This window comes from Leptonychotes weddellii, chromosome 3 (genome assembly GCF_054177405.1).
Source record: "Leptonychotes weddellii isolate Sample4059 chromosome 3, ASM5417740v2, whole genome shotgun sequence".
Lineage (NCBI taxonomy): Eukaryota > Metazoa > Chordata > Mammalia > Carnivora > Phocidae > Leptonychotes > Leptonychotes weddellii.
The window spans coordinates 26846468-26858776 of NC_138371.1; the positions used below are offsets into that span (position 1 = coordinate 26846468).

General features: G+C 41.2%; 1 protein-coding gene across 6 annotated transcripts in view; it reads left to right on the forward strand.

Annotated features, from left to right (window-relative positions):
- CMKLR2 (chemerin chemokine-like receptor 2) overlaps positions 1 to 12309 on the forward strand; it is a 44059-nt gene that overhangs the window by 16134 nt on the left and 15616 nt on the right. The window contains exon 2 of one of the 6 annotated variants that reach the window (XM_081813781.1): positions 2803 to 2879. The exons of the other annotated variants lie outside the window; for them this stretch is intronic. The gene's annotated coding sequence lies outside the window, so the exon portion shown is untranslated. The remainder of the gene's footprint in view (positions 1 to 2802; positions 2880 to 12309) is intronic. 6 annotated transcript variants of the gene reach the window in all.

Sequence of the window (12309 nt, forward strand, 5' to 3'; positions counted from 1 at the left end):
TTATTAACATTTTGCTATATCTGGTTGACCTGTAATTATTTATGTATTTTCAACTTATTATTTGAAGATAATCTCAAGCTTGCAAAAGAGTTACAAGAAAAATTCAAAGAATCCTCTCAAATCCTTTTTTACCTCTATTCACCAATTGTTAAATTTTTGCTCTATTTGTGTTTATATTCTGTCTGTGTAATGTGTGTATGTAGTTTTTCCGAATCATTTGAGAGGAAGTTACATACCTCCCAGCTCCCTTCTCCCTATATATTTTAGTGTCTATTTCCTAAGAGCAAAGACATTGTTCTACATAATCGCTGTATACTTAATAATCACAGGAAATTTTAAGTTGATGCAATACTTTTAGCCAATCCTTAATCCATGTTCTAGTTCTGTCAATTGCTTCAATAATGTCCTTTTTGGCCTTCTATTCTTCTCTAGTATAGGATGCAGTCCAGAATCATATATTACATTTAGTTGCCATGTGTCTTTAGTCTCTTTTAATCTGGAACATTTCCATAGCCTTTCTTTGTCTTTGATGACATTGGCATTTTTAAAGAAAACAGAACTTAAAAAAAAAAAAAAGTTCCTCATTTAGGGGTTGTCTTTTTTTTTTTTTAAGGATTTTATTTATTTGTTTGACAGACAGAGACACAGCAAGAGAGGGTAAACAAGCAGGGGGAGTGCGAGAAGGAGAAGCAGGCCTCCTGCGGAGCCGGGAGCCCCGTGCGGGTCTCCATCCCATGACCCTGGGGTCATGACCTGAGCCGAAGGCAGACGCTTAACAACTGAGCCACCCAGGCGCTCCTAGAGGTTGTCCGATATCCATCTCGTGTCACAGGTTGAGTTCTTCTAGAAGAAAACTCAGAGACAGAGTTTAATGATTGGATATTAGATTGTGTCCTTAGGATCAATACCTGTGTGTGGAAGGTGGAAAGACAATTGGGCAGGGGGAGAAATTGAGCTGCAAGGTAGGACTGGCAACCATAGCGAGAGGTGGGCCTGTGAAGCTAAAATGGACCCATCAGAATTTCCCCCCACGAGGCCACCATGGCCAGGCCTTTCTACTTCCCTTCTGATCCTCACTGCAGGTGAGCCACTCTAGAAGGCATGGCCCCAGAAAGGAGCTCTATGTAGTAACAGCGGCCTCTGAAGGGCTGCTCATTGGACTCTGTCTCTTGATGGCTCGCCCACAAGCTTGGGCAACAAGTTTGGGATCTAGACTATGTAGTAACTATACCTCATTTAAAAAAAAAAATAAAGGCAAAAAATCAGTATCTAACCAATTGTCACAGATTACATTGTTTTTCTTTTTTTTTTTTTCTTTTTTTAAAGAAAGCTCTAGGGGCACCTGGGTGGCTCAGTGGGTTAAGCATGTGCCTTCGGCTCAGGTCATGATCTCAGGGTCCTGAGATCGAGCCCCGGGTGGGCTCCCTGCTCAGCGGGGAGCCTGTTTCTCCCTCTGTCTCTCCCTCCAGCTCGTGTTCTCCCTTGTGCTCTCTCTCTCAAATAAATAAATAAAAGCTTTAAAAAAGAAAAAGAAAGCAAGCTCTACATGTAATGTGGGTCTTGAACTCATGACCCCAGATCCAGAGTTGCATGTTCCACTCACAGCCAGTCAGGCACCCCTCTTTTCTCTTTTAATCAAGAACTACCCTTCTATTTGTTTTTCCTTGACAAAGGCTAAACAGAACAGGTCTTATGTCTTGAAGAATCTTCCTGTTTTTCAAATTTTCAGTGTTTTGACATTAAGTCACAAGAACTGAGGAAAATACCATTTGCTTTTAATTCAATGATTTTAAGGATTAATACAGATGAAACAATTTTCAAAGATGTGGACTATCTTTGCTAGCATAGTCATTGAAGGCCCACTTTTATATTAATTATTAATAAAGGAGAATCATAGAGAAGAGATAAAATGATTTATGACACCAATTTTATTACATATTTATATAATCGAGTTAACTCAGTATTTGTGCCTGTGTGTGTATATATAGCTAGATACTACTTAACCTTCACATTTTCTTCTCTAGCAAAGAACGAAACAAAAAGCTGCTTTGTGTTTTTTCTGTAATTTGCTAGTGAAAACAGGAAATGAAAGAATCATATTATCTTGTCCCATCATATTATGTTGTACCATAATCATATTACATGATATTGTTACTAAAGCTTCTTTAGTCCTTTAAATGTAGCACTCATTATAAGCAGCTCTAATCCTCTTAAAATATTATGACTCATTCATTATAACAAATTAAGGAAGACATGAGACACAAAGATCTTTTCAGATTATTTCCAGACAGGCTTCTTTAACTAATGTCCTTCAGTTGAGCTAGTTATAAGTTTTCTGATGGAAAATAATTATCTCTGCTAGGTATTAGTCAAATACTTTCAAAATTTGTCAGTGGCCACCACCTTGACAAGGGACAGGAGTATCTTCCTCTCTCCCGCTCTCCTTCCCTCCATCCCTCCTCTCTCCTTTTTTCCCTTGTTTTATGGAAAGAATTTACTACTAAAAGTATATCATAGTACTCATTTTCCACCCAAACAAAGATCTATCCCATAAACATTAAAGGAAGTGGGAAATCATCAACATAAAATTTACAACTTTTAAAGCTAAAGATTTAGTGTTACGTGAGGATAAAATATAGTAGAGAATTGGTCGATTTTGCCTATTTTGAGCCCATATGTTTTGATTCAGCACCATTCCTTGAATATTCATTGTGTTTAAGTCCCTGTACTGGACCCTTTGATAAGTCACAAATTTGACTGATTGATTGATTCACTCATTTATTCATTCATTCACTTTTATAGTCTCTACAACCAAAGCAAGTTTAGGAAGGAGAAGAAGGTGGTGGAAAAATATACATGTTTCCATAGGAGTTTAACTAGTAAGTGGACTATATTACTATTCTTAGACTTAATAAGCCTAATTTTTTATTCTTTAACTCGTTTTAAAGATTTATTTATTTATTTCAGAAAGAGAGAGAGAGAGAGCAAGGGTGAGCAGGAGGGGTAGAGGGAGAGAGACCATCTCAAGCAGACTCGGAACTGAGCACAGAGCCTGACTCGGGGCTTGATCTCATGACCCTGAGATCATGACCTGAGCTGAAACCAAGAGTCGGACGCTTAACCTAGGCACCCCTAAGCCTAATTTTTTAAAGAACACCATGCTTTTTGAGCCACGTGGTTCCCATATGCACAAAGTATGCCTATTCAAACTCCCCATCCAGGTGACATGAGCAAAACTAGCAGAGGAAGGACCTCAGAAAACTCTCTCGTCCACAAAGCAGCAAGGAACTGGCAAAATGGTCTGAACTGACTTTTTCAGAACTCTGATATTTATCCAAAGGCTTGGGCAACAATCTGGGAGTGTTCATCAAAATTAAACAAAAACAACAAAATTGAAAATGGCTTAATCTCAGTAAAAGAAGTGAGCTGTGTGGCACGTATAACTTGCTCTAGTCTTACCCTGCTTTGCAATCTTCTTGAAAACTAACAACCTGCATCCCAGTGAAGACCAGCAGCCTGGTAGCAACTGAAAGGAACAGAAAGTAGTTTGGGAACTCCTTAAAAGCTTCATTCCCAGAGAATTATTATGTACCTGTCTGGTGGCTCCCTGCAAAGCCTCACTTGCAAGACTATCCATATTTGATCCAAGTCAGCTCACCTATGGTGAAAAGCTTTTTCCCGTAAACATTTATCGAAAATAATAACAGGTAGTTATTTAGCTTTGCAGCTGCCTGAGGAGACGGATACCAGTTGAGGGAAAACATTAGACTAACCAAAAGCTTTATTAAAAAAAAATTTAAGATTTATTTATTCATTTATTTGAGAAAGAGTGCATGCGCGTGTGAGGGGCAGAGGGAGAAGGAGGAAGATGATACCCCGAATCCAGGGCTCCATTCAAGACCCTGAGATCATGACCTGGGCCAAAACAAAGAGTCAATGCTTCACTGACTGAGCCACCCAGGCACCCCTAACCAAAAGCTTTAAAATAAAGACTTGAGGAATGAGACATACCGAGAGGCTTTGACAAGCTCTGACGTATACCTGAGAATCAAGAAGGCCACATGCAAGTATAGGGTTTTGCTCGTGCCCAGGGTTCTGTGCATTGCCAAGAAAGCCATGAAAAGGCCCTAAGCTTTCACCTTGGATGAACTTGAAGGTTCTGTGAGCAGAAAATGAAGGCTAAGGCAGAGTTGAAAGTGTGCCCCCAACATGCATCAGCGCCCCTCACTAAAAACTAGGAGACTTATTGGTTCCAGGCATTTAAGGAAATTTCCGGGTCCTACATTATACCTTCTGAGCTTTGCAAGGTGGTAGCAACAAAGGAAAGGTTGCATAAGCCATGGCTTTGATGTTTCTCTGCATTCTTGACTCCCCCCATTTCAGTTCAGGCCACTAAGAAATATCCTTACTTTCTTGCCAGCTCAGCCATACATTTAAAAAGATGATTTTATGTTTAATCCAGTGTTTTTCAAGGTTTTGTAGTGAAAAGTGTTTAAAGAATACCTAGAGTATCTAGAGTACCATATTGCCAGAAACATAACTCCATCCAGCTTTTGAGCTATTAGGAGGAATCTACATACACTGTCAATTCACATCTGAATATATATATATTCAGGCGTAAGACATCATGTAGATTTCACTGATTGCCTTGCTGGAGCATCTCACTTGTCTTTGTCCGCTATTCAGCCTCCGAGCCAGGCTCAAAGCAGCTCCTGTTTTCTCTCCTTATCCAGGAGGGGCCCCAGCAACTCAGACACCTCTCTCTCCCTCAGCAGCTGACTCTACCCACTTTTCTTGTTGCACATCTGTCCAACTGCTGTATTCTTTGCTCCTCAAACATTTATTTTTACCTTAAAATCTTTTACTGTTAATTACCAGAGGAGAATAGTAGATACCAGAAACATGATCGGTATCAGAAATTTCCAAGCATTTCATAATTTTACAAAAGGTCTTAGAATCATGGTCCCAATTTCCTTCTAGAGTGAGTTTTTGTCTTCCAATTTTATTCTCTTAGGGAGTTGTTCCATATTTGGTGAAGGCCAAAGGGATCCTGTTTTCAAACATGACCCTTCTTCTTAAATTGAAGATGGAAGGGCCTGTGGATGCTATCAGGGCAGAACAAAGGTGTCCCTGTCCTTGTCCAGAATCGCCAGATTGAATGATTCCCAAATCAGTCATCCTCTGTCCTGATCAGGAATATCATGGGGGCGTCTGGGTGGCTCAGTCAGTTAAGGGTCTGCCTTCAGCTCAGGTCATGATCCCAGGGTCCTGGGATCGAACCCCGCCTCAGGCTCCTTACCCAGCGGGAAGCTTGCTTCTCCCTCGGCCTGCCACTTCCCCTGCTTGTGCCCCCTCTCTCTCTCTGATAAATAAATAAATAAAATCTTTTTTTTTAAAAAGGAATATTATGGGCATTATTTTATAATCCTATTTTTAGATGCTCAAAATACCCACATATCAACTAGACTTTGACTGTGGTCCTACTTTTAACCCCCTGGTTAGCACAAAGCTTTATTCCCTTCTGCCACGTTGATTTGATAATATGTTAGACTGCTTTACTCTCTGTCCTTTATATTTTAGCCTTTCTTTCCTATTTTCCATCTCATTGTCTCGCTGTGCTACATTTTAGGTACCCTCTTCAGATATATCTTCTAGTTTACATTCTACCTTTGACTGGGTCTAAGCTACTACTTTATGCATCCAGTAAAATAAATATCAATATTAACTGTGTAATTTCTAAAAGCTCTGCATGATTCTTTATAAAACTTTCTGGACCCAAAGTAGATATTTTGCCTAAAATCCTAGGAATTATTAGTACTTCTGTCTTAGGTATTCAGGGATTTTTTTTCTACCCCCACCACTCCATATTCAGGTATTTATGTGTTCTACTAACTCTCTGTTTTTCTCATGTATAAAATGAAGGGACTAGATTAAATTGTCTCTGACATCTCATTTCACTTTAACAGACAATAATTCTACGATCTTGGGCGCCTGGGTGGCTCAGTTGGTTAAGCGACTGCCTTCAGCTCAGGTCATGATCCCAGGGTCCTGGGATCGAGTCCCGCATCGGGCTCCCTGCTCTGCGGGGAGCCTGCTTCTCCCTCTCCCACTCCCCCTGCTTGTGTTCCCTCTTTCGCTGTGTCTCTCTCTGTCAAATAAATAAATAAATAAAAATCTTTTTAAAAAAAATAAATAAATAAAATTTAAAAAATAATAATAATTCTACGATCTTTAAAGATTTACTTATTTATTTGAGAGAGAGCGAGTGCTCGCGTGTGAGCAAGGGGAGGGGCAGAAGGAGAGGGAGAGAGGGAATCTCAAGCAGACTCCCCCTGAGCACGGAGCCCAATGCAGGGCTCAATCCCACAACCCTGAGACCATGCATGACCTGAGCCGAAATCAGAACTCAGACAGAAGCACTAATATTGGGATGCCTGGGTGGCTTAGTCGGTTAAGTGCCATGCATGACCTGAGCCGAAATCAAAAGGCAGGCACTTAACCGACTAAGCCACCCAGGCACCCCAATAATTCTATAATCTTTGGTCATACTAACTTCACCCTCTTTCAAAGAGATTAAAGAATAGAAATTGGTTTGTAAAGGGAGAACTCCCCTTCCCCAACTAATAAGGGCAAGTTGAAAAAGATGAAAACAAAGAGAAATGGCAGCTACATCTTTGGGGGTGAAAATGAGGTACAAGAAAATTGTTTCCCATCACAGTACAGTACATGGCATACTTTTATCCTTCCTGGCACCCATCCCTCCAAAACCACTTTGTGAAGGAGGCCCTGCATGTGTGCGTGTACTAGCAGGAGACTGTGGCTAAGCCACAGAATCAGAACTGTACATCCTGACCAACGGCCGGGAGAACCAGCAAACTGTATCAGGTATAGCATTAGAGTTTCAGGGCTGGCAGAGCTTTAGACAGCATCAAGCCCGGTCACACTTAATTCCTGGTGTCCTCCTACAAAACTCTCAATTTGTGGTTGCCTCATTAAACACCTCCACGTATGAGAAATGTGCCATCATCTGACACAGCTTTGCACTAGAATGAAAGCTCCATGGGTTCTGTTCACCGCTATTCACTACTATTTGTTCAGGGTCTAGAACATATAGTAGATGCTCAATAAATATTTTCTAAAATGTTTTTTGACAGATATTGTTAAAATGAATAAACATCTTAACAACTATCATCTTCAGGAAGTTTTGCCTTGGGTTGAGCTAAAATGTGTCTTTTTCTCATGTCCTTAGTTTTGCTCTCTGGTCAGATAAAAGTTCCCTCATCTGCATACCAGATCTTGAACCATCTGAAAAAAGTTACCCTGCTCTGAGGCACCTGGCTGGCTCAGTCAGAGAGCATGTGACTTTTGATCTCAGGGTTGTGAGTTTGAGCCCCATGTTGGGTACAGAGCTTACCAAAAAAATAAATTAAAAAAAAAAAGTTATCCTGTCCTTTCTTTTCTAGAATGAATTGCTTCCACCAATTCATTCAGCGTTCCTCACATGATGTAATTTTAAGCTTTCTCTCTGTCCTGTTGTCTCTTTTCTGGACATGCTCCAGTTTATCATTGTTCCTCTGAAACTGTAATTCGCAGAAAAGAATACAATACTCCCAGGTGCAACCTGACCAGTTCAAGCAGAGTTGGACAAACACTCCCTTAATTCTATTAGAACATTTCAAGGACAAATTCACCTTTCCCCCCCCTTTTTTTTAAAGCAGTCACATCCCTTTGTGGACTCACATAGAGCTAACAGTCAAGGAGAAGTCTTAGTTTGATGCAGAAATTTAGCACGTCTAAATGTCAGAACAGGTTGCCACAGGACACTAGTCACAGTGCCTTTGGTGAATGGTGCATATCGTGGAAATATGAGTGGAGGTGCTGGGCTGGGACCCCGCCCAGGGAGACCACATCAATTCCCTTCTCTTGGATGATAAAAAGGCACTGAACAAGCCATTAGCCCATCTTCTCTATCTCTTTGATGTAGGCTTACCAAACCCATCTTAGGAAAAAAATTCAGGGCCTGTAATTGCTGCCTAAGCACATTACCAACTAGGAAAACCTGTCAGGAGATGATTTGTTTTATATAGTAACTGGCATGAAGTTCAACGCAGGTGTTGCTTAACAAGTGAATTCTGAAGTGAGAGAAGACAGGTAATTTCTAACGAACATTCTGGACACTGCCTTGAAGTCCTATTTAACAGGTCAGTATGGTCAAATCAGATTTTTTTTTAAGATTTTATTTATTTATTTGACAGAGAGAGACACAACAAGAGACGGAACACAAGCAGGGGGAGTGGGAGAGGGAGAAGCAGGCTTCCCGCGGAGCAGAGAGCCCAATACGGGGCTCGATCCCAGGACCCTGGGATCATGACCTGAACTGAAGGCAGACGCTTAACAACTGAGCCACCCAGGTGCCCCTGAAACTAGATTTTTTAAGAAGTAATAGGAAGGCCATTCTGAATATCTCTTTTCAGAACCTTCAAAACTTGATTATCTTGAACGCAAGCAAAACTAAAGTGTCTTCAACTCAAGCCCTCTATGGTTACTATTAATATGACTCTGTATGGTGGTTTTATTTTATTTTTTAAGATTTTATTTATTAATTTGAGAGATTTGAGAGAGAAAGAGAGCACAAGCAGGGGGAGTGGCAGAGGCAGAGGGAGAAGCAGGCTCCCCTCTGAGCAGGGAGCCCGATGCGGGGCTCCATCCCAGGACCCTGGGATCATGACCTGAGCTGAAGGCAGCCACTTAGCTGAATGAGCCACCCAGGCACTCTTGTATGGTGGTTTTAAAGATGAACTTAGAATTGCCATGTTTTAGATTTTATTTATTTATTAGAGAGAGAGGGAAAGAGAAAGCATAAGCAGGGGGAGGGGCAGAGGGAGAAGCAGACTCCCCGCTGAGCAGGGAACCTGATGCGGAACTCAATCCCAGGACCCTGGGACCACTACCTGAACCAAAGGCAGATGCTTAACTGACTGAGCCACCCAGGCGCCTGCTTTTTCTGCTTTTAATAACTTTCTGTAATTGGACTTCAGGTTAAAATGGTTTGTCTACCTTTGCCTTGTTAGAGGAAATCTATGATGAACAGAAAAGATACAGGATCCTTTGCTAAAAGTAAAACTAAAAAATTTTTTTTTATTGTATCAAGTGGTTTGTTACGGAGTTCCTTCTAAGTTCCTTGCCAGGAAACAAACTGCTTATATTATGTTTCTTTGAAGATATATTATAGGACTTGTATAGGTGCCAAGATATTTTCTGATTTGAGTACCAGGTGAAGCACTTAGCTTTTGAGTTCTCCAAGTACTGAGTCGATAGGAACAGTGCAGATATATGCATACATCCACTCTTTCTCCCATACCACTGTATTTAACGACTTTCACAAGATCCCTTTTCTTTCCCTCAAATACCAGACCTCCGTCTCTGGGACAAGGTGAATCATATCAAAGATGAAAGAAAGATATTAAATAAATGCAGATTATTGTATTGTATAGTTACTGTGTCCAGGACCAATTTACAAAATAATATAGTTAAGAGACCTCAGAAGTGGTTCATCCCTCTCATTTCTACCACTATAGACAGTAAGTAAATGGAAAAGCTGCCTCTTGTAAGATGAACTAAGAAAGAAAGAAAACTCTTAAAATACAGTCCTAGGTTTTACCACTGGACCAGGGTCTGATGATATTCCTTCCTTACCCCTTCCTTCCTTCTTCATTTATTTTTTTTTCTTTCTTAGTCAAGGAAGGAAGAGGGGAATTTATAAATGCTCTCTCTCCTTACCTTCTAGTTACGCAAACACAAATATAAAGAACTAGCTAGGCAGTGGAGATTCTATTTCTTTGGCAGTCGCACAGCTGTTTTGGGCACTGCTGCATGTTTATAACCTTTTCTCACAGATGTTACATTTTATGAAATCTGACTCATTAGGGTGGTACTAGTATCTTTAGATGGAAAGAAATCCCTGAGGGCTGGATGATTACGCAAGTCTGCTTCACTCAAAACCTGAAATATTTGAATAGCATATTTCCCGGGGAAAAAAAAAGAATTTGCCGTAATTAAATAAATCAGAGAGCAATGATTTTATTATTATTTTTTTTTCTGGGAAGAAAGAGAGAGGGACAATGTTCTTGTTCGGGGAGGTTTCGGTTTTATTTGCAGAATGTTTCTAATTTGTGTGGGCTTTTCCTTTTGGACCTTGGTCTATAATTTTGTTTCAATGTGCAAAAAAACACTGACTAGAAGACATTTTTTGAATGCCCACTCTGTGCAAAGCACCAGATTTGGTGCTACTTGGAGGCATGGAGGGTAGTTAAAGAGCTAGAATACATTGTCCTGCCATCTTTGCGCTTCTCATAAAAGTTTAAAATTAAATATCCCCTGTATTTTCCAGAGGAGACCCCTGGGGTCCCCAGTGGGAAGGTGACTCTTCCAGAGTCATGCAGCTAGTAACATGCAGAACTAAGACTTACAACCATCTCTCCTTAGTTTCAAAGCATTTTCAACACACTAGGCTACTTGGTACCTGTGGACTTAAATGGGGTCAAGTGTTATGGCAGGGCCAACACTATAGAATGAAGCAATTGACACAAAATTGTCACAGGTACCAAAAATCTCATTAATCAAAATGAATGCAAAACATCTGCTGAACAAAAAAATATCAAAATTGTAAGCGAAGTCAGGATCTGGCCCTGCTCTTATATGACCCTGCCTCACTTGCCTTACTCTGATCTTGGCCCTACATCATGCAGTCTGAACTCTTGGGTGAGCTAAGGGGGCAAACAATAAGGAAACATTCCCATGGCTGGGATAATAGTAAATTATTATTATAATTGTAAGTTGTAATGGAATCCTTGAATGTATAGAGTGAGATGCCCCAATGTTTGGAGATAGATCACAAACTATCCACAGTAGTGTATTGATGTAAAATCGCTCACGATTGTTTTATTATTTTCTTTAAGATTTTATTTATTTGTCAGAGAGAGAGAGCACGCAGAAGCAGGGAAAGCAGCAGGCAGGGGGAGAAGCAGGCTCCCTGCTGAGTAAGGAGCCCAACTTGGGGCTCGATCCCAGAACCCTGGGATCATGACCTGAGCTGAAGGCAGGTGCTTAACCTACTGAGCCACCCAGGCACCCCAAATAAAATCTTTTAAAAAGAGAAAAAAGAAAGAAACAAGAAAACTTGAGATGTGACAGTGGGTCTTGCTAACATCTAGGGAACACTGTTTCCATAATGAACCTGGATCCCTTCAAAGGTTCTGGACAAAATGGAGCCTCACAGTGAGGTTTGGTTGGAGGGCTTTGATCAGAAGTAGAAACTGGGTTAAACGTTTTCTTCCCTGGGCGCCTGGGTGGCTCAGATGGTTAAGCGTCTGCCTCCAGCTCAGGTCATGGTCTCCAGGTCCTGGGATTGAGCCACACATCGGGCTCCCAGCTCAGCAGGGAGTCTGCTTCTCCCTCTCCCTCTGCCTCTCCCTCTGCTTGTACTCTCTCTGTCTCTCTCTCACTCTCAAATAAATAAATAAATCTTTTTTTTTTAAGTTTTCTTCCCTTTTTTTTATTTTCTTCTCTCTCATCCATGTCCTATGCCCGAAGCAGTAAGCTAGGACCTGGGTACATGCCATTTGAAAGTACCCTTGCCCTTAGGAAGCCAAGAAGAAATCCCAGTGAATCCAGGAGGAAAGGAGAAGCCTTTGGCAAATTCAGTCCTCTGGGTTCATACATGGTCCAGTTCACCAAGAGAGACTTCACCTGCTACAGAGCCATGAAGACTATGCACTTGCGTGAATGTCCTCAGACATCCAGCCACAGAGCTATGTGGGAGTTGGTTTAGGTTTCTGGTCAGACAGTTTGGTTCTTCACTTTTCCATATTTTGCAGGGACTTTAACAGCAGAGTCAGAACCAGCCCCAGGAACAGAATAGTTTCTGGGTAAACGGGGGCCTATGACACAGGATTAATATGCATCTGCGACAGGAGCTCAGAGTTACAACCTGCGTGCCCAGGCTGGTCCCCTGCACCTAGGGGTGGGGGTGGCAGGTGGTGAGTGGTGAGGAAGTCTAAGAAAGAACCCAAGCAGCTCTCATGTCATCCTCAGCTTCCTCCTATCTAGTAATCCTCGTTTGTAGGGAAGACTGCTTCATTTTTTGTTTTGTTTTGTTTTTTTCATTTAGCCACAGGTATCGCTCTAGTAAAGGAAAGTAGAATTATTCTCTAAAGTCAGTGTCATTCTCAGAATCTCTCCTGCCTGAGAAAGGCTTCTTGTGCCTGGGGTGCCTAAAGGTTAAGAACATGTACATTCACAAATTTGGAT